The 20014-nt window shown below is 45.1% G+C and overlaps 1 protein-coding gene across 1 annotated transcript in view; it reads left to right on the forward strand.

Moving 5' to 3' along the window:
• LOC119381547 (Down syndrome cell adhesion molecule-like protein Dscam2) overlaps positions 1–20014 on the forward strand; it is a 381434-nt gene that overhangs the window by 222563 nt on the left and 138857 nt on the right.

The raw sequence follows: 20014 nt of genomic DNA on the forward strand, positions 1-20014 counted from the left end.
CCATAGTGATTTCTTCAGTCGTAAGCGACCCTTTAAATTGTTACAAAACAGTTGAATTGCTATGGAACAATACAACTGTTAGTGTTCTGACAGCGATGCCTTTCTCGTTGAGCGTGTTTCCAACGTCCACACTTCACACAATTTGTTCACATCATCGTTTTACAATCAGTTAGCCTTACTGAACCTTACAAAAACGTTCGACCTATGTCTGTTTTCCAAAGCGTCATGTTAAGCATGTGACAGGTAGCATTACTCGTCTTGTCATGCATTTGGAAGTCGCGAGCCAACTTCAAGTCATAAGCATGGGCATATATGAACTTAAGCGGCTGGCGAGCGCGAAAAGCTATTGATCCATAGTCGATACTTTCACGAACGAGCTTTATTCTTTCGTAGATGACAGCCGAGATTGCAAACTTATGTACGTCTACTAATCTACTAATGAGGCCATGTCACTGAATAAAAACTCCTATACTGCCGCACACGGTCACGTGGTAGCACTTGTGGCCATTAGATCAATCGGGATGAAGACACGAAAGAAGCGATGTAAACGCAAATTAAGAAAAATGTATGGACTTTAGCCGATCGGAATCATACAGGTTTATTCATTCAGAACGCCATGTCTAATTAACTGTGGATATATCTCAAGCACACCGTCGTTCCAAATCGATTGCACAGCAGGGGCGTAGCCAAGGGGGCGGGGGGGGTTGGGGGGTTCAACCCCCCCCCCCCCCCCGAAATTTTTCAGTTTTGCTTGCGTATATAGGCACGCACACATACAAACGCACGCACGAACATACATAAAGTATGGTTGAACCCCCCCGGAAAAAAAGTTTCTGGCTACGCCTTTGTTGCCCAGTATCCGCTCGTGATCATATATCACCGTGCACACATAAACAACTTGATACAAATGTCTTGTTGGCTGCATAAGTGTACGGCGTAATTTACTAAAGCCTATTAGCGAAACAGGACGAATAGCAGTTCTTTCTTTGTTTAACAGAAAACCCTATATAAGAAAGAACGCATACAATGTGTCATCTGTGACCCTGTCTTCCGCCCATGTTGCCATCAATCGTACCTCATGGTGTATACCACTCAGCCTATTTCTGCTTGTTATGTTCATCCGTTTCGATTGCACCAAACGCCGTCATAAGCTCCGCTCGAAATCGACTTAGAATTGGCTAGGAAAGGACGTTCCGTCTGTATGCTCTGAATGTCATAAACGTACTTGCTCATTTATGGTAGTTAACGTAGAAATAAATGATTGTGTAATTGGAAGTGCGCGCAACACTGTTCTCGGCGTATGCCGCTAGCTAATTGATACATTAGCATGCGGAAACACAAACCTGTGTGTCCTTCATATCAAAAACGATGGAGGGGGGGGGAGGAGAGGAGCTTGCTGACTCTATTAGCCTTGGGTTATCCGTTGAAGAACCGGGTAATCATAAAAGCGATCAACGAGGGCGAGGTGCCTAAGGATATGGACACGACTTAGTACAGTAACGCTGACAACGACACCCCGACGACTTTGCCGTGCTTCTCGCATCACGAGTCGTTCTGCTTTTAAGGAACGTGTTGACACATGTAGTAGTCTTCGGTTACTCCGACAACGCATTCAGTGCGTGACAACTGTTTTCTTATTTTGCTCGTCATCAGGCACCAAAGATAATTTTTCGGAAATGTAGCCACTCAGCCATTCGATACCAGCACCACAACAGGCTCCTTTCTTCGGCCACAAAGTCAACGGACACTGTTTGTCGAGAACGTATTTGCTCACGTCTTGAAAGTGGCTCGGGTCCGAACCACTCTGTTCTCTCCCTTCGTCCCCGGCGACTCTACGGTCCATTAGTCGATCGAACCAAGAAGCTCCGATTCCACGCGAATCCTAACAAACGCGGACCATATACACTCTGCGTCCAAAGTCTCCGCAGCAAAAACTTAACGATCCCTTAGTTCTTGTACTTCCTGCACCAACTCGATGCTCCAGTTTCGCCGAGAGGAATTCTACTCTAAGCTACTTCCAAAACAGACCATGAGGGACACGCGGAAGAAAAGCTGTCCGAGAAATTGAAGGGCAGGGCGAAAAATAAAAAAACTCTTCGCGTCCCGTCCAATATAGCTTCCCGAATGAACAAAGCGAAAGCCAACGCAAAATAGAGAAACACTTTAAGGCTCCGTCACAGATTCTCCTCGCATCAAAGTGGGTCGAGGGGGTCTAAAATAGCAAAGGCTAATGCAAAGGCCACTTCCGAACAGGGTCTGTAACTTTCAAGAAAAAAAGAAATGACAGCATATGGCATGAATAAATGCTGTTGAAGGCATTGTTCTTCAACCGAGTCTCTCATGAACTTTTAAATGAGCCTTTCAAAGCATTTTGTTCCTGACTCGGCCGTAGCACACTGTCTGTGCCCTACTTAGAGAAATTCACGCTTTGCTTTCTTATAACTTCTTTGAGCTAGAGTTGATAGATTTTGAAGAGGTTCTGCAGTTGATTGTGTGTAGGGTTCATTTCAACAAAATAGGGGTTGACAACAATGATACGGCTGTACTTCTTTTTATATTCCAAAGTTTCCCGAGTCCTGTTCTGTCGGGGAAAGTTACGACACGACGAAGTTTGTGAAGACGAAGTTACGTTACCTCAATCAATTGACCTCTTCATTTGAAGGCTTTATAAAAAGCTTTGAAAGCTTCATTTGAAGGCCTGATAGAAACCTTGAATAAGTTAGTGCATGTGAAGTAATGATATCGATAAAGTGCCTCGGTGTCGTTAATAGCTAGTTAGCCGAGTCAGAGCGAGTAATACCTGAATCGGGGCTCGAAGCCTAGTTTCAGGAACTTGGATAACGAATAGAAAGACTAAGCTTAGAACATGAAAAAGTAGATAAAAGTCTCTTGACTAACTTCTGCCCACCTGAGATTCTTTAGTGCGCACCTAAATCAAAGTACGCGAACGTTTCTTTCATTTCGCTCCTCGCCGAAATTCCGTCACCTTATTCTGCATCTTCCCACGACTTGAGCTGAGCAGCACAACGCGAAAGCCTCTGTGCTACAGTGGCGAATGGTCTTAGTACGCGATTTACTGTGTAAGCGTAGGATGCGAAGCTTTATAGCGAGGTAATCTCACGCTCTGAAGTGGGCTGGGCAGTAATCCGAAGGTAATCTTTTACAGAAAGTAAAATATAAAGCGTAATTACTTCACAAGCAAATAATTAAGATCAATAGTTTCAACATAATAAAAAAAAACGCCAGGCCTGCGCGGAAAGCGCAGCACAGTCACAGCGAAAGCTGGAAGAGCGGCATTTCCAGAGCCCGTTGTAAACTCTCTTGTGGCTGCTAATACAAGTACACTAGCAACGTAACCACTACGCCACAAATCATAATTTTTGTGAAGTTGGGAAGCACCCACAACAACATTACTCGTCATTCTGCGGAGAAGCCAGATACCATCTGTAAGGCATTCTGTGCACTTTGTTGATGCGACGGCTGATGACGATGAATTATGACTCAGCCCTTTATAATGTGTTTGCAGCTTTAAACGACCCACTAGTTACGCGATTCGCATTGTGTGACACCCAGTAGTTATTTAATTCTCCCACTACGCTTTATAACATACGTTAACGTGAGAAAGAGAGAGAGAGAGAGGGGGGGGTTAACTTTATTGATATCCTGAGGAAATGGATCACGGGAGCCTTATGGGCTTCCTTGGCAACCAATAGAAGTGCACCTGCGAGGAACCTACTACGCTATAAATCATCTTAATTTTTGTGAAGTAGGGAAGGAGCCACTATGCCATCTTTCGTCATTCTGCGGAGAACCGTGGGACCCGCTAAACCCTTGTAAGACATTATGTGCGCTTTGTTGATGCTGTGGCTGATGACGATTAAGAATTATGGCAGAGGCATTTGTAACAGGTTGGCAGCTTTAAACGACCTACTCGTTACGCAATTCGCATTGTGTGACGCCTGGTTGTTATTTTACTCTTCTACCGCACTACATTACACATGTCAATGTGGTTCTTTCCCGATTTGAAGCCCGTATAGGGTCTTTTTGCAAAGCAGTTTCAAGCGCCGGCATGGCTCTGAGGCAGAATACTGTGTTCCCACGCAGAGGACCCAAGTTCGAACCTCGTTCCATCCCGGATATTTTTCTTATTAGTTCTGTTTTTCTTATTTCGCGCGATGATGGTTACGAACACCGGCGACGGCGGCGGACAACTATGGCGCCAAAAACGGCCCTTGTTGTGATCTCATAACAGCTTTCGCTGTAAAACTAATAAAACAATCCGCGATTGTATGGTGCACACTCCTGTTTAAACGTAGTTAGTTAAATCTCTCGTCGCGAAGTGATGAGGATTTCGAGCTCAAGTTAAAATTTCGTACAAGTTTTTTATGAAGTGTTTCGCTGCTGACAAACTCCTGGAAAATGAATTAGCAATCTCGCTGCTACCATTTCATTTTTTCAAATAGTTCGTTTGAATTCTTGAAAACGAGTGCCAAACCTATTTCCATGCTAAACATGGTACGGTGTTTGAAAACAGCGCGTACACCATGGAAACCTGTATATTCGAGTACGTAAGGCTCCCTTCAAAGACCCTAGAACACGTAGTAGTTGAGTGAGTGATTCGCGCAGTTTAAGGTCAGTAACTTATCTATACATCTAGTCTTCTCTCTGTCTCTCTTTTCCTTTCTCTCTTTTCACCCTTTCATCTCTTTATCAATCTTAGCAAACATAACATGCTTGTGATTCCTACCTTTCCTTGCTCCTCGTTTTTTAAGCGTAGCTTTTACAAGTTACATATTTCGGTGGCAGCGGCGGCATAGTTCGCAATAAGCCCGGCACCGGCGTGTGTACAGAAATGCGGGTGTACACAAAGCGGCCCTCGAAGGTGCGGCGTTTACGTGGGCAATTGTATGCGCCGTTTTCCAATAAAAAACGCCTCCTCGATCGTAGGTTTGTTGGCGATCAGCCGTTTATCATATAGCTCTCTCATACTTTATTGAAGTCACTTTCAAGTAGCCACATTTTATTGCTGCCTTTCATTCTTGCATTTCACTGCACTACTACACTACTGCACTACTCCTACAATACTGCTGCTACAGGCATTTCATTAACTGTAGGAACAGATGTGTGAAGGTCCAATTCCCGGCATGGAGGAAGGAAAAAGTTAGGTAAGAGCATTGCGCAATGTGATGTAAAAGAAAGAAAGAAAGAAAGAAAGAAAGAAAGAAAGAAAGAAAGAAAGAAAGAAAGAAGAAAAAAAGAAAGAAAGAAAGAAAGAAAGAAAGAAAGAAAGAAAGAAAGAAAGAAAGAAAGAAAGAAAGAAAGAAAGAAAGAAAGAAAGAAAGAAAGAAAGAAAGAAAGAAAGAAAGAAAGAAAGAAAGAAAGAAAGAAAGAAAGAAAGAAAGAAAGAACGTTCGACAGATCCCACATACCGCGGGAATCGATGTGATGCAAAGCATGCGGCGGGAAGGTGACTGGCGTAATTTTTTACACTGATTAAAACGTAACGAAATGGCGCTAAAGATATGTGCAAATGGCATAGGCACAAACACATGTTGAAGAGTCGCACATGTGTTATATAACCAGTTGTTTACAGTTGCATAACGATGCCAACAGCAACATGGGTATTAACAACACTAGACGCGGTAAGCCGATATGTAGTGCTTATACTTGTCCGTTGTGATGAAGAACGTACGCACGTTTCACGAACCCGTGTGCATGTGTGGAAGGGGTTTTTGACAGTTCTCAGGTAGGTGGGGGCGAGCAAAATGTGTTTGTTATTGTAGCTGATGTCTGCAACGAACACTTCGCCGATTCCGCTGCTTGGCTGTGTGTGTTCTGTGTCTGGCGGCTGGCGGAGTGGGATGCGGCCTACGTTGAAGTTGCGCATCGCCATGTTCTTATGTGTGCCGACGGCTCCGCACCTTCAGTGAAGCCGCTTGCTGTTTACGACAGAGTGGGCTCATCACTCCAGGTTTCAGAAAGTGCTAACACGCCAGTTTTACATGTGAAGCATTTCTTAGCGAACCTCTGGCACTTTGAGCGTTTCTATCTACGTATCTATCTATCTATCTATCTATCTATCTATCTAGCCGCCTACGTCTGGGTGCTCTCATGATCGCCTCCTTAACTTGGCGTAGACCAAAATTTGCATGGTAGGGTAAGAGGATTTGACGAATATGACTGCCGGGTCATGACATGAATAACGCTAAAATCCTGTCGCGTACGTCGTCAAACCCTTTCCGCTAGACACGTGTGGCACATACCCGTTTACCACGGGTCGCGGTGTACGGGTGATTGACAGTTTATATCTTCCCTGGAACGGCGAGAACAGACATTGGTAACTTAAATGCTAGAGCGTTAAGGAAAACCAATATCGGCAGCGTTGACTCAACGAATGGAAAGAATGAAAATTAGGATCCCAGCAGGAATCGAACCCAAGCATTCTGCGTGGCAATCAGGTATTCTACCACTGAGCCACGCCAGGTCTATAAACGGTTTGGGAAAACAGCCTACGCAGGCGTAATATCGGTGCAACGTCAATTGTGGTTGTGGTGCTGGCTATCTAATTTTACAAGAATGCAATAGACACTACATAATACTCCTACGATGTGTACTCCTACGATACAGGCGTCATATCAGATTAACGTCTGTAGTTCCAGTGTTGGCTCCGCTTTTATAGCAGTATAATAAACATTACGTTTGTATTCCTATGATTCAGCAAGCTATATTGAAGCATTGCTCGACCCCGGAGGAATACATTAACGAAAGTTACATATGATATCCACATTACCGTACGGTAAAGTGCACTTCGTCCACCAGAACGACGCAATGTCCTCTTCATTTCTTACGAGGCTGGGCGATAGCCTCATGCTGACCGAGGATGATGCCAGATTGCTTGATAGCCCCTTTGTAGACTAGGCTACGTAGGCCAGTTACGCCCAGGTAGTCTACGAATACGACAAACACCATCCACTGATGTTGGTCTACGTAGCACTATTCAGGCCTACCAGCCTCGACGGCCTATACCTCACCAACGCGAAGGGTGGCTTCAGGTTCCGACATGTCACCGGCTCTGTCGACAGACAATTCGTCGACGAAATGACCGAGGCATCCACGAATTCCAACAGCTCTACTATAACACATGGACCCCTCGTCACCCCGATCACGACCGGATCCTATAACAAGTCATGACCAGCTGCTGGTGCTCACTGATCACGGTGATGATGCCCTTGTTCAAGAACTGTCAAGAACTTCTTGCACACATGCACACGGGTTCGTGAAACGTGCGTGCGTGCTCGGGACACGTATAAGCACTACATATCAGCTTACCGCTACTGGTGTTGGTAATACCCACGTTCCCATTGGCAGCGTTACCCTACCGTAAACAACTGGTTATATAACACATATGCGGCTCTTCAACATATATAAGTGTGCGTATAAAAGTTATACAAATCTTTAGCGTCATTTTGTAACGTGTCTCTCGGTTAAAAAAAGTTACGCCACAGTTACCTACCCGCCGCATGCTTCGCATACATCGACTCCCACGGTACGTGGGAACTGCCGAATTTTTTGTGAGCAGGAAGTCTTTTTCGGGGTCGTGCACCTGCGCGTGCCGCGTGCACAAGCTGTACGTTGAGAGCGGTGAGCGTGAGGTGATTGCTGTAGTTCATCGAATGAAGGTGGTATACCGGTCCAAGACAATGTCTAGAGGCCTGTTTGCTAGCCGGGTCATGTCGTCGACAGACTGTCTGCCGATAGAGCCGGCGACATGTCGGAACTTGAAGTCACCTTTTGCGTTAGTGAGGTATAGGCCGTCGAGGCTGGTGGCCCTGGAGAATGCTACGAAGACCAACTTCAGTGGTTGGCGATTATCGTATTCGTAGACTGCCTGCGCGTATGTGGCCCTTTGTGACTTATATATAGTTATGGCGTTTGCTTGCGCAAAAGGAAACTCTGTGCTCTTACACGAGATATTTTTCTGGCTTACATCGTGGGTGTGGTGGTTCGCATTACCACAGGCACCCATTTCAATTCTATTCAGGGTGGGCGGCAGTGAAATACTTCGTCCTGGCTGGGACGACAATGCCTGCCGTGGGCGTTGAAATTTCAAGCCACAGTCGCAAGAGGTTGGCGTGTTCGTCACGCTCGATGTACCGCAAGGTATCCATGTTTCCATTAACAAGGTCGTCGCTTACGTCGATTTCGGCCGTGATCATGTAAGGCTTGCCGATGCTCAGGCAAATTGAGGCGGCAAGGCCACCCATGTCGCTTGCGTTTATCTTGGCCACCTTGGTCAGGGCATCCCTCTATACCTGGTCGTTCTTATAGCTAGTTATGTTATCGCATGCGGGATGTCATAACACGTTGTCCGCCGCGTCAAGGCAACGTGCGTTAAGCGGTCGACGTCCGCATTGCTGTATAGTATAGCCGTATGCCGTCAGGGCACTTAGCGGCGGCTTCTTCGCGTGTAACAAAGCGGCTCTCAATCAGTCTGACGTCATACTCGGAGGCCATAGCCTAGCCATGAGGCCATCGCCTAGCCTCATGAGAAATGAAGAGAACACTGCGTCATTCTGGCGGACCGCGTGGACGAGTGGATGGCAGTCGAGCGTCTTCCAGGAGTGTTCTGTCTTCAGCTCCCTCACTTGCCTTGCGTTTCGATGTGTATGTTCGCGGTTACTGTGTTGATTGAGACTGCATGTGAATCACCTGTGGCACATACCCGCATAAAATGTACTGTGGTATATGCGGGTATGTGCCACACGTGATTGATGGAAAGGGTTTCATGGCGTACGCGACAGGCGTTTTGCGTTATTGATGTAATGACCAATGAATCGTGTTCATCATGCACTTGTAGCGAGCGAGTAGACGTGAGAGAAGACGTGACGGCGGCCATCGTGGCCGTGCCGTTGTCTCGCCACTTTATTTGGAAGGCGATGACAGAAGCGGCGGCGGCTGCAAGCGTCCAGACCACCAGGAGCGTGAGCACGTTATTCTCTTCTCACTCGCGCTTCGAGCGCTAGGCACGAGAGGCGCGGCGCGGTGGCTGGAAAATGACGATGATAATGACGCTACACACTCATCCCATGCTACTCCAATTTTGGTATATTACAAGTTAAGAACGACGAGGAGAGCGCCCAGACGTAGGCGGCCAGATAGATAGATAGATAGATAGATAGATAGATAGATAGATAGATAGATAGATAGATAGATAGATAGATAGATAGATAGATAGATAGATAGATAGATAGATAGATAGATAGATAGATAGATAGATAGATAGATAGATAGATAGATAGATAGATAGATAGATAGATAGATAGATAGATAGATAGATAGATAGATAGATAGATAGATAGATAGATAGATAGATAGATAGATAGATAGATAGATAGATAGATAGATAGACAGACAGACAGACAGACAGACAGACAGACAGACAGACAGACAGACAGACAGACAGACAGACAGATAGACAGATAGACAGATAGACAGATAGATAGATAGATAGATAGATTCATCCAACCATCCATCCATCTCGTCGTCGTTCAAATTCAGAACGCCATGATTTCTGAACTACTGCGGTGACATGAACCTCTTTCGGTTCCATCTTTCGTGCTTGCAGCGCTTTTTGTGCTTCTTTATTACCTGCAAAAGTGTACACACATAGACATATTCGCCATGATATGGTGGCTGAGACTGAAGAAAGACAGCGTTTTCTAGGGGAGGCCCTCTTCCCCCTCTTATATTAAATATGGAACAAGAAACCACCTAGTACACTAATGCACCCGAGAGGACCATATGCTTCATTGATGTCAGCCGCTGTTGGCTCGCTCTTTTTAAAAACGTCACAGCGACTTCACGTTCAAAGTACGCTCTGCTCGTCAGTGTCTGTATTGCGTGAACATCAAACACAAGCCGCAGGAGCGCAAGACCGATCCTTCCAGGCCTACAGTTCAGTTCCACTTCATAGATGTTAATCCCATGCTGCCTTTTTTTTCTCTCTTGTTTAGCTTACCTTGTGAATATGTCCCAACGTTAACAGTCGGTAGTTATAGTTCTTTCTCAATGCATATTTTTCTACATTGGTGCAAGATATAGTATACTCACTTCGTTGGAGACCGATTCAAAAACCCTTTTACCATTCTGCATTGATTGATGCTCTGTTAACTGACATGATTAATCAAGTGATCTCGACCAACCGGACAGTGACGCAAGGAAATGGATTTTCTAGATGTTTATGGAAATAGATCCAACCGGCAAATGCTTCGACGAATTGAATTGAATTTAGCCCATATCAAAAAGAAAAGAAAGAAAGCCGGAGCAGCCTTCTTGCACAACCGAGATTATCGTGTATGGGTTTGAAGCTTTTCTCTACACGTATACGTACGCTTCGCGCTGCTTAATTCATTAACGCTAAAGCCGATCGCTACTTTCCTACAGCAGTTTCTTAAGAACATCAGGTCCGTTTCTATGGAAAAAAGAGGCCCCTTCAAAAAATTTTCCCGAGTAATTCTTGGAAAAATTAAGCTGGCTCGCCTTCTCATGTTTTCTTCCTCATTCGAAAAGCGCTTACAACAGCCACCTATTTTTCTTTTTCTCTTTCCATTTTCGTTATCTTTTTTGAGGAACTTCTCTCGGTGCAGCGCGTGTGTTCGAGGAAACACTCGGCAGGTAAAACATTAGCGCTCCTGCGAACTCGGTCATGAAAGCTGCTTTACACTTTTCTTTCTTATTATTCAAGTGAAAGACGCCCTCTCAATTTCGCTCTCCCTTGCTATGTATTTATTTTAATCTTACCCGTCTTTCCTTTTGTTTAAATTTTAGCTCACGAATCGCTCAATGAAACTACTGTGAGTACCGAGCTCAAAGAAAACTTGCGAAACTTACTGAATAGCAACAGGTATATCGCAACCAGTGCACTCTCACTTTTTTTTTTTTTTTTTTTGCTGTTTGTGTGTGCTTATGCGGGTTCTAGCGTACATCACTTCGGAGGTACACAGACTGGATGAAACGTGCCACTTGTGGATCTTCTTGCAAGTGCTTTCTTTCGTTCTCCTCTCTCTCTCTCTCTCTCAGCAGTCTATCTCTACGCTTCGGCGTCGTTAAAATGGAACGCAAACAAAGAGCAGCGAATGAAAAAAAACGCAGAAATAGAAGGAGCCAAGAAAGTCGTTAGAGGCCACATGAGGTTCCTAATTAGTTTGAGCAACGCCGTCGGAAACCCAAAGCGGTCCCTATGGCAATCCCTCGACTCCAACCGCGCGCTTAGTACGCTCCCGGTCGTGCGCTCTCTTTGTTCAAAACCTTCTGGAGCGTTATCTTTCCGTTTCAACGTGTCGTTTCTCCGTTCTTCTTTAACTTTCTTTCTTTCGGAACGCAGCTAAGGGAGCGTACGTATGCACCTCTTATTCGCTGCTTTCTTTATATTTGCCGAGTCACTGCGGTGTGCAGCCGGGGTTTAGCTAGACTAAACGAAGTCCGCTGTTCGCAGTCTTTGCGCGCCCTTGCGGGGCACTCGCTAAGTTTGCTCGCTACAAATTGGCGTCGACGGAAGCGCACAGAAGATAATCTCTGTTCGCGACGTCGTTAAATACCTATGCTGTACGTTCTCAAGCCGCGGCAACTCCAAATAAATAAAGTGATGAGTCAGTTTCACATAGCAAGAGTAGCATAAATCTGCATAGCCGGTCTTATTCACGAGGAGATGCGTTTACAGAGAGACCTGTAATTGCCATTTTAGGTACACAGAAAAACGAATAAGCTGAAGACAATAGTAAGTACAGTGCGTGGAAGTTATGTTCATATCCGCGTGCAGGGGACGCTTTCCGGTTTATTTGTATTCTCGTATTAACAGATGGGACGTACCTGGCTGACAGTCCCATGACGAGCGATGGTATGTTTTTGACGCTTCGCAAATTTCATCCGTCAGCGACACAATATTGCGAGCCATTTCTGAGTGTTTTGTAGCGAATACACTTCTTGAAGTTAGAAGAATTGAAAACATGAAATAAGACATCTGCTCTGTGGATTCCTCCGAAAGAATATTTCGTCTAAGTTATGGCATCTTTTCCTTCTGCCCATTTTATTGAATCTCATCAAGTTTTTTGACGATATACGCTACGAGAAGATTAATTTAACCTTTCCCAATGCGCTTTCGTTAAAGAACACCTTAGACAGTTCGTGGAAGGAGACTCAAGCTTAGTAACCTGATGCAACGGTGCTTGCTTTTAATGCGAAACTTCTAGCTTAGCATCCAAAGTTATTTCTTAAAAATAAGTGCATCGGATCATTAAATCGCGGGGCTTTGTATTATCGAACAGAAGGAACAGGGCAAACAAATTTGGCATCTCACGTATATTTCAGTGCGGGGCGCGGTGCATAAGTGTCGTTCTATACGCAAATTCAAAATATCGAAGTCTCATCGTTTGCAGCGGCAGACCTTCAAGAAACTCGACGAAGCAGCAACTCTTTGGTGTGACCCGTCGGTACACTCTAACCAATCGCCCGAACCATTAAGTTTTGTCGCGAGCGCTTAATGAAGGGACTCCGCATAACAAAGCGGTGCGGCGTGGCGTGGCGTTGTAAGGTGTGCGCATCCACCTGGTTTCATGCATACAACGACTACCCTTACAAGCTGCTTACTATAGGACGGCACAACGCTGATATGGCTTTCCCTCGCGAAGCTTGTTTGCAGGCTCATTCAAGGTTGAACGGGATCTTCTCTTAATTAGACAAGACGTTCTTATCAGAGACCGTCGACGAAAGATCGCAGGTATGGAAAGCTCGCGGCACCGGCGGAGTGCGCTGATGGCTTCGTTCGTTTAAAGGTTCGACGGCAACACATGCTTGCATCGGACAGCTCCAGTCTTTCGTGTGTTTTTTTTCTTTATATATAGTCCGGCGTCTTCGTTCTTCCTGATGATGTAGCGTCTATACGGAAGGCTTCGTCAAAGGCGCTGTTGCGTTGCCCCTGTTGTGTTGTCCCCCTGGTGGCTTGTAAGATAACACTTTCCTCTTCCCGCCGTCAGCTCGGCGAAAGCGGTCTAGCGGGACATCGATATCCTCCTGGCGAGCTGAAAGCTTTCTTGCGCTCGCTAGTAAAACAAGCATAAAATGGTACTCGACATTAACGCTGCTTTTCCTTTGATGTGGATCCATGTTTTCTGTGTGTGTTGCTTTCTTTCCTCTCCTGTATAGGCGGCCCTCACACCAGATCTCTTGGAACGAAGTCGGGCGTCTGTGAGAGCTGTGTAGTGAAAAAGGACAAACTCGTTGCTGGTTTTGCTTCTCGCATAAAGAATGCACTAGAACTGCTTGGTGCTGTAAACAGCTCCTGATGCGGGAACGGAGCTGGGTATAACTGTTGCACTTATTTATGTTCACGAACAGCGGTGCTTTTTAGCCCGCCAAGTCGAAGCGGGGGCCATGGTCGTGCGGCTTTTCAGCATCAGCGGGTTAAAAATTAAGCAGCTACAGCCCGATGCAGTAAGCATTGGACAGCAGTGTGATGCTGGTGTAAGGAGGAAACGTAGCCGAGCACCAGTACAACTGAAAGCCGCTTTTAGTTCAACTTTTACGTCACCTCGCCACTTCAATAAAAATGTTCCGACGATCGTCATCAGCAGCAGCACCGCTACCTCACCGGCTGCACCGTTTGAAGTGGTGAAGCTGCACCGCAAGCAAAAATCTGTGAAATGCCAAAATACAGCCCTGTCAGTTTACTTGAGAAAGAGTCAGCCTGGACAAGTTGTTAGAGGTAAAAACATTATTAGCTCGGTGAGCACATAAGCACTGAACGCTCGTATTTTCGTATCGAGGCCACAAATGACCTAAATTGAAGTATCATCTTTGTGCGCACAATAGCTTGCAGTGTTCCCACCCGCAATGTTTAACGTATCAGTCACCAGTGAAATCAACACGAATCGTGAAGGTGACTAGTGAAATATTAGTAACGGACCACTGCACGGTTAAGAAAATACTGCACATATATATTGTATATTCGAATGCGATAAACGTTTATACTGTAATCATTGATCATTGCGTTTCAAAGTGAACTCGGTGCTTCGACAAACGGCACGTTACGTTTGTTATCGACCAAAGCATCACACACCGCCCCTAGCGACACGAAAGCAATAGCGCGGAACTGGTGACCCTTAGAAGCTTCGCTGTATATATATATATATATATATATATATACATATATATATATATATCAAAAAAACTACAAATATGCATTGTCGCAAATGTCTCTGGTGTCTAACAAATGACCGACTTTCACCAACGCCATAAACCAAACGGCTAGTAATCGAAGCTGTACAGCCGGTAATGCATGATGCGTCGCTGTTAAATATAACCATTGCGAAAAGCACTGGCGCTCTCGTGCAAGCACATCCGATAGGATCCGTTCTTGTCGTAGGTAATGTTTATACATCGATGTTGTTTTTCTTTTTCATTCTTCTTTACCTCGCTTCCCATCATAGCCACGTGGAGAAGGTAAAAACGCGAGTACTATAATCTTTTTATGCGATTTATAACATGGTAATCAATACGTACGCTGCGTTCCCCCACAGAGCTAAACAGCGTTAACGACAACGTGCGATACCAAACTGCAATTCGGCGTGGGTAGCGGGCTCAGCATCGACATTACGAATCTAACCAACCGCGTGATTCCCCAGAGGCACGTGCACTACGGGAGAGTATTTCAAAATCGGAACAGAGCACTGTACTTTGAGCATTTCGATTTACGACGCTACGGTCCCTGTCTATCGATCAATCGGAGCATCTAGCGCTATATAGACACGACTGTAATGTTGTGCGAAGCCGCTGTAAGGCGGCATAAATTCGCCGCCGAGAACTCGTAAAACGTGTCGCCCTTTTTAGGCCTTAAGCATGTTTTTTAGTACTGTATATAGAGAAAGAAAAAAAAGCAGGGTGGCCTTTAAAACAAAAACTGCAGGAATTAAGAAAAAGACAAACACTAGCGAAGAAATGAAGCTCGTCACTCCGCAAACAGCGCATGCGCTCTGCAGGCCCGTCCATGTTATGCTCTCGCTCCGGAATATACTACCCATTTCATTAAGGTTATCTATTCGCCACGTAAGGAACCCCCGCCCAAAAGCTGTCTCGCACCGGGTTATACGGCACCACGGCCGAGAAAAAGGGCACGCATAGCGAAGACGGTGGGATAGAATGAAAGGAGGAAGTTTGCGGGGGGAAGAAGCTCCGTTGCAATGGCTGGCCATTAAACATTACTTGTCATTAATTCTGCGCAATGCCCCGCCTATGCGGACCCCGCCTTGGCTATACATTCGCGAACTGTACCTTGCGCGCCCCATAAAGCACGCTGCGCGCCCCCTCGCGGCGAAGACTCGCATGGCTTGGCGGCGGCGTATCTCTTGCCTGCCCCGTTTTGCGTATGCAAAGAACGATGTTTATTGAGCCAGAAACACCGCCGGTGTTGTGAACGAGTCTCCCCCCCCCTTTTCTACGCCCCCCCCCCCCCCTGCCAGTCCACCCATATTCACCGACCCCCTTTATTCCGCCCTTACCATTTTTTCCCCTGTAGCTGCCGGTCCACCGTGCACTTCGACTCTGAACGGCGTGCCCGGAAGCAAGATGTAATTACTTGCTATAGCTGCAGGCGCGCTGACGAAAAGATTCAATGTTTAGTGCCGCACACGCTAGCGTTTTGCAATAACTACGGTTCTTTTTTTCTCGGAAATATCTCGCGCCCTTCGCTTTTACGGCATCTTGAAAATCCTCTTCTATGGTGCCATATAACGGCGAGATGAAAACGAGCTAAATAATGCGAAACGCGCGCGCTTCGACATGCTTCCATGTTTTTCCTCTTGCGCGTATTGTCAAGTTGTCGCGTATTCTACGTGATGTATTTTGCCAATGACTGAGTGCCTGGTGCGTTGGATGCCTCTTTATTTCTTTTCCTTTCTTTTTTCTTTTTTAGTTCTCATGGAGCTTTTTTTCCCCATTGTTCTACGGCAGGCGTTTAAAGGGCAGTTCGGCGTCCCGAAATTTTCACGCTCTAAGAACTCGGAAATCATCCTTCAAATTGCGATTGAAGTCGAGCGCCGTAAAAAAAAAAAAACAATAAAGTGCAGCACGCACGTTATCGCAACGTTACCGATAATGTAATCGTTCCGTAACAGCGCGAGGTGCTAAAATTGCGCAAGCAAGTTATGTACACATTTTGTCACGAAGACAGCTTCTTAGGTTTTTAATATTGCTCGTTCTGCAATGGCCCTGCTGGTTATTAATATTTATTTATAATTTTATTAAAACTGTTTCGACGACATATTGACAAGACGAATAAGTAAAGGTTTATTAATGACGTATTATTTGTTCTGATGCAGGCGCTCAGCGACTAAGTTTAAAGAGGCGCAATATTCGTTAGTAATAACAAAAGTAAAAACATAAAAGCCAAGTTTTTTTTTAATCAAACAGATTTCGCATGCAAAATGTTGGCTTACGTATTTTGAAGTTTGTGATAGTGTGCTTTAAAATGATAATATACTTTATTAACGTAACGTTTGCAAACATTCATACTTCAATATGCTAGGTTTTTGTTTCACAAGTGAGACGGATGAAGGGAGAGAATACATGTGATTATCCAGTACGTCTACAGTAGATTATTGAGGCTAGTCCATTTCTAGAACTGTAGCTGTACCCGCGTCGCTTTGCAAACCTGCTGTGGCTGTGGTCCAATGTACTAAGGCCGCGGAAGGGCCGAGTTCGCGAAACTTCATAGCTGAACGTGTTCCCAAGATTTTTGACGAAAGAACAGAAAACAGAATCTCTTAGGAGACAAGGACTATACAAGACAAGTGACTACCACCAGTCCTGTGTCTCATTTACTCCCTGTTTCTTTCAAGCTCCTGTTTTCCTGGTTGTCGCGGGTTCGATCCCGGTTGGGGCGGTCACATTTCGATGGCGAAGAAATGCTCTAGGTCAGTGTATACTTAGATTTAGGTACACGTTAAAGAACCACAGATGGTCTAAATTTCCGGAGCCCTCCACTACGGCGAGCCTCATAATCATATCGTGCTTTTGGCACGTAAGACCCCTGGCATTATTGTTTTGCTCGTTGAGGTATGAACCACCTTGTACCATAAAATGTTCTACTGGAAAAGAACACACAAGGATCACCATGTGTGTCTTCGTGAGTTGTGTCCTAGCCTGTCGTCAAAACCTTGGTGACACATTCAGCTATGATATATGGTCTAAAGATCTGATTGGATACTGTCCACCGTTCAGTAACTTCCAATGTTCAAAACACAGTCCAAGGCTCGTCGAGTTCGATGTTTGGAGAACCAAAACAAAAAATGTGACTCGGTTACTTAGGCATTCGCCTACGACGACTCGACGGCGAAAGCCTTCTTCTTCTTCATCGTTTTCTTCTTTTTCTTCTCAATTGCCGACACGCCAACACAGGGATTTCCGCGACACGGGCTCTTAAACGATATGGCGTTAACAATGGGATTACGTTTCATAACTCGGCGTACGGTCCAGGAGAGCGCTCACGTCGAGCATGTTCTCATGAAGGGCGGCGTTGGGCCCACAGGAGCGCTATACGTGAATGTTCAAAGGCGATTTTTTTTACACGCTGCCACGCTAATAAAGCGAATTGTTTAATAATAAAATCTGGGGTTTAACGTCCCAAAACCACGATATCATTATGAGGGACGCCGTAGTGGAGGGCTCCAGAAATCTCGACCACCTGTGGTTCTTTAACGTGCACCTAAATCTAAGCACACGAGCCTCAAACATTTTCGCCTCCATCGAAAATGCAGCCGCCACGGCCGGGATAACAGTGAATTGTTTCAGTGATGCACAACAGTCCAGTTAATTGATACAGAACACGCGCCGATAATTTGTCTGCATTTATTAAGTGCTACCTGCAGTTGCGATGGTGCCGTTCTAATAAATAAGTTAAGTCCTTCATTTTGGCACTTGCGTGAGACAACGGTGAGATAGCCGGTGCGTACAACTGCCCATGCCCTACTTCAATGTACACTCTGGATTGATTTGTATATTTAAAAAATGTGCGCACGCCCAATTTGTCTTGTCGAACTTGTCACGCATCTTTCTGGCGCTGAATTTACATACGCGTATACATAGCTGCGGGAGCATTCAAATGAAAATACCTGTTCTTCACTGTTTTCTGTATGACTGTTCTTTTTCTTTTCATTCGTTGAAAAAAGACATGCGTGCGCAATTTTTTTTTCTTTTTAACCACGCGGAAGTTCCCTTACGGATAACCAGTAGTTTACAGTCAACTTAACCAGTAGCCGAAACGACGAGGCATGCGGAATCTAGTAGGCATGCAGTTTTTATTTTGAAGTCATCTCTCTGGTTGCCATCGTTTGACACGACTCTGCTTCGCTTTTTTTCACTGAGGCATAGCACACGTGCCGTACCGTCAAAAACAAAAGCTGCAATAAATGCTTTGCTTAAAAGGGAATAAAGGTCATTTTATCAGACTGTTCTCTTCTTTCCAGCCAATTCATCATCGCTATATTTCATACGTGCTTCTGTAGATACGCGCAAAAACGTTTTTTTAGGCACTTGTTCCGTTTATGAGGATGACTGCTATGGCCGACACATCCTTTGATCTGTTTCCCAGTGACCTACAAAACATTAAAAATACTTTTTTTTTCTCTGTAAACAGCCGGCACACGAAACAAAATATTGTCTCACATGTTAGGGATGTTCACTCTTCTGTAAGATATTCGCAGTCGCGTTTTTTTTTTTCTGTTGCTTTTTTCGGAGCGTCACGATTTCAATATTCCTTTCTGGATTCCAGTAACAAATTTTCGTTGACTGTACACTGCAAAAAATCTGGCCCCTAAACACGGACAAAGCTGAAGGTATAGCGGTGCCGAGCACTTTTCCGCGATCCGAATTAAACGATTTCTCTAAAAAGGAGTCTTCTTACGAAGTGCTTTCGTTACCACAGATAAAACAAAGCACTCCGTCACTTTGTTTGAATGAGAGCACTGTTCCGTGACCAGAATAAAACAATTTCCTTTAAAGAAGGTCTTCTTACGTGCCTCCTACGTTAAGATACTAAAGAATGGTCTGCCCGTACTGTCCAATATAATACGGCACATTTGCCTTAATGCAAAATAACTGTTTTGTACCACAACTGCACCATAAAATCCCATAGAAGCTTTGCCACCTATGCAGGTGGCAGTCTCGGTATACGCTGGCAACAAGTGAGAGGAGGTCGACCAGTCCACTAGCCAGATACGTCCACGTACACGTTCGGTATGGGTCTGTGGTTGTTGTTTCAAGCAGATGCTTCATGACGCATGAACCATAATTCCAATAGTTTTCCTCCACCTTCGTTCCTGAGCCAGCATCGTCGCATTGTTAAGGTCGAAGCTATAACCTGTCGTCTTGCAGTATTCAACAAGCTGTCTTAAAATGCGCTCCATGGGTGGCTTTAGCAACATTCCCACTTTGTGTTCTTTGAACGTCTTTGGCATTTTCCTGCCCAATTCGCCGATGTAAGTGGTGTCATGAACCCCACAACGTACTCTGTAGAATACCCTGCTCTAATCATCCGCAGGTGTGCGGTCTTTGGGCTTTGTGAACACATGTCCTAAGGACAAGGTATACACAAACACCGCCGAAGATTAGAGCGGGATCATCTACGAAGTACAATGTGGGGATTGCGACACAACTTGCATAGGCGAAATGGGTTGAAGAAGGTAATCGAAGGTTAAAGAACACAAAGAGGATGTTGCGAAAACCACCCATGCAACATGTTCTAAGACGGAGCTTGTTGAACGCTGCTGAATGACAAGGCATAACTTTGACCTAATCAATTCGACGATGCTACCTCGTGTACAAAGGTCGGAGGAAAAGAAAAATCTTGGAATCATGGTTCATTCATCATGGCGCATTGGCTTGCAACAACAACAGCAGCCCTCTACGAGATGTTTACAAGGAAATGTGCGACTAATGGACTGGTCAAACTCCGCTTATATTTGGC

Source organism: Rhipicephalus sanguineus, chromosome 2 (genome assembly GCF_013339695.2).
Source record: "Rhipicephalus sanguineus isolate Rsan-2018 chromosome 2, BIME_Rsan_1.4, whole genome shotgun sequence".
In the NCBI taxonomy this organism is placed as follows: domain Eukaryota; kingdom Metazoa; phylum Arthropoda; class Arachnida; order Ixodida; family Ixodidae; genus Rhipicephalus; species Rhipicephalus sanguineus.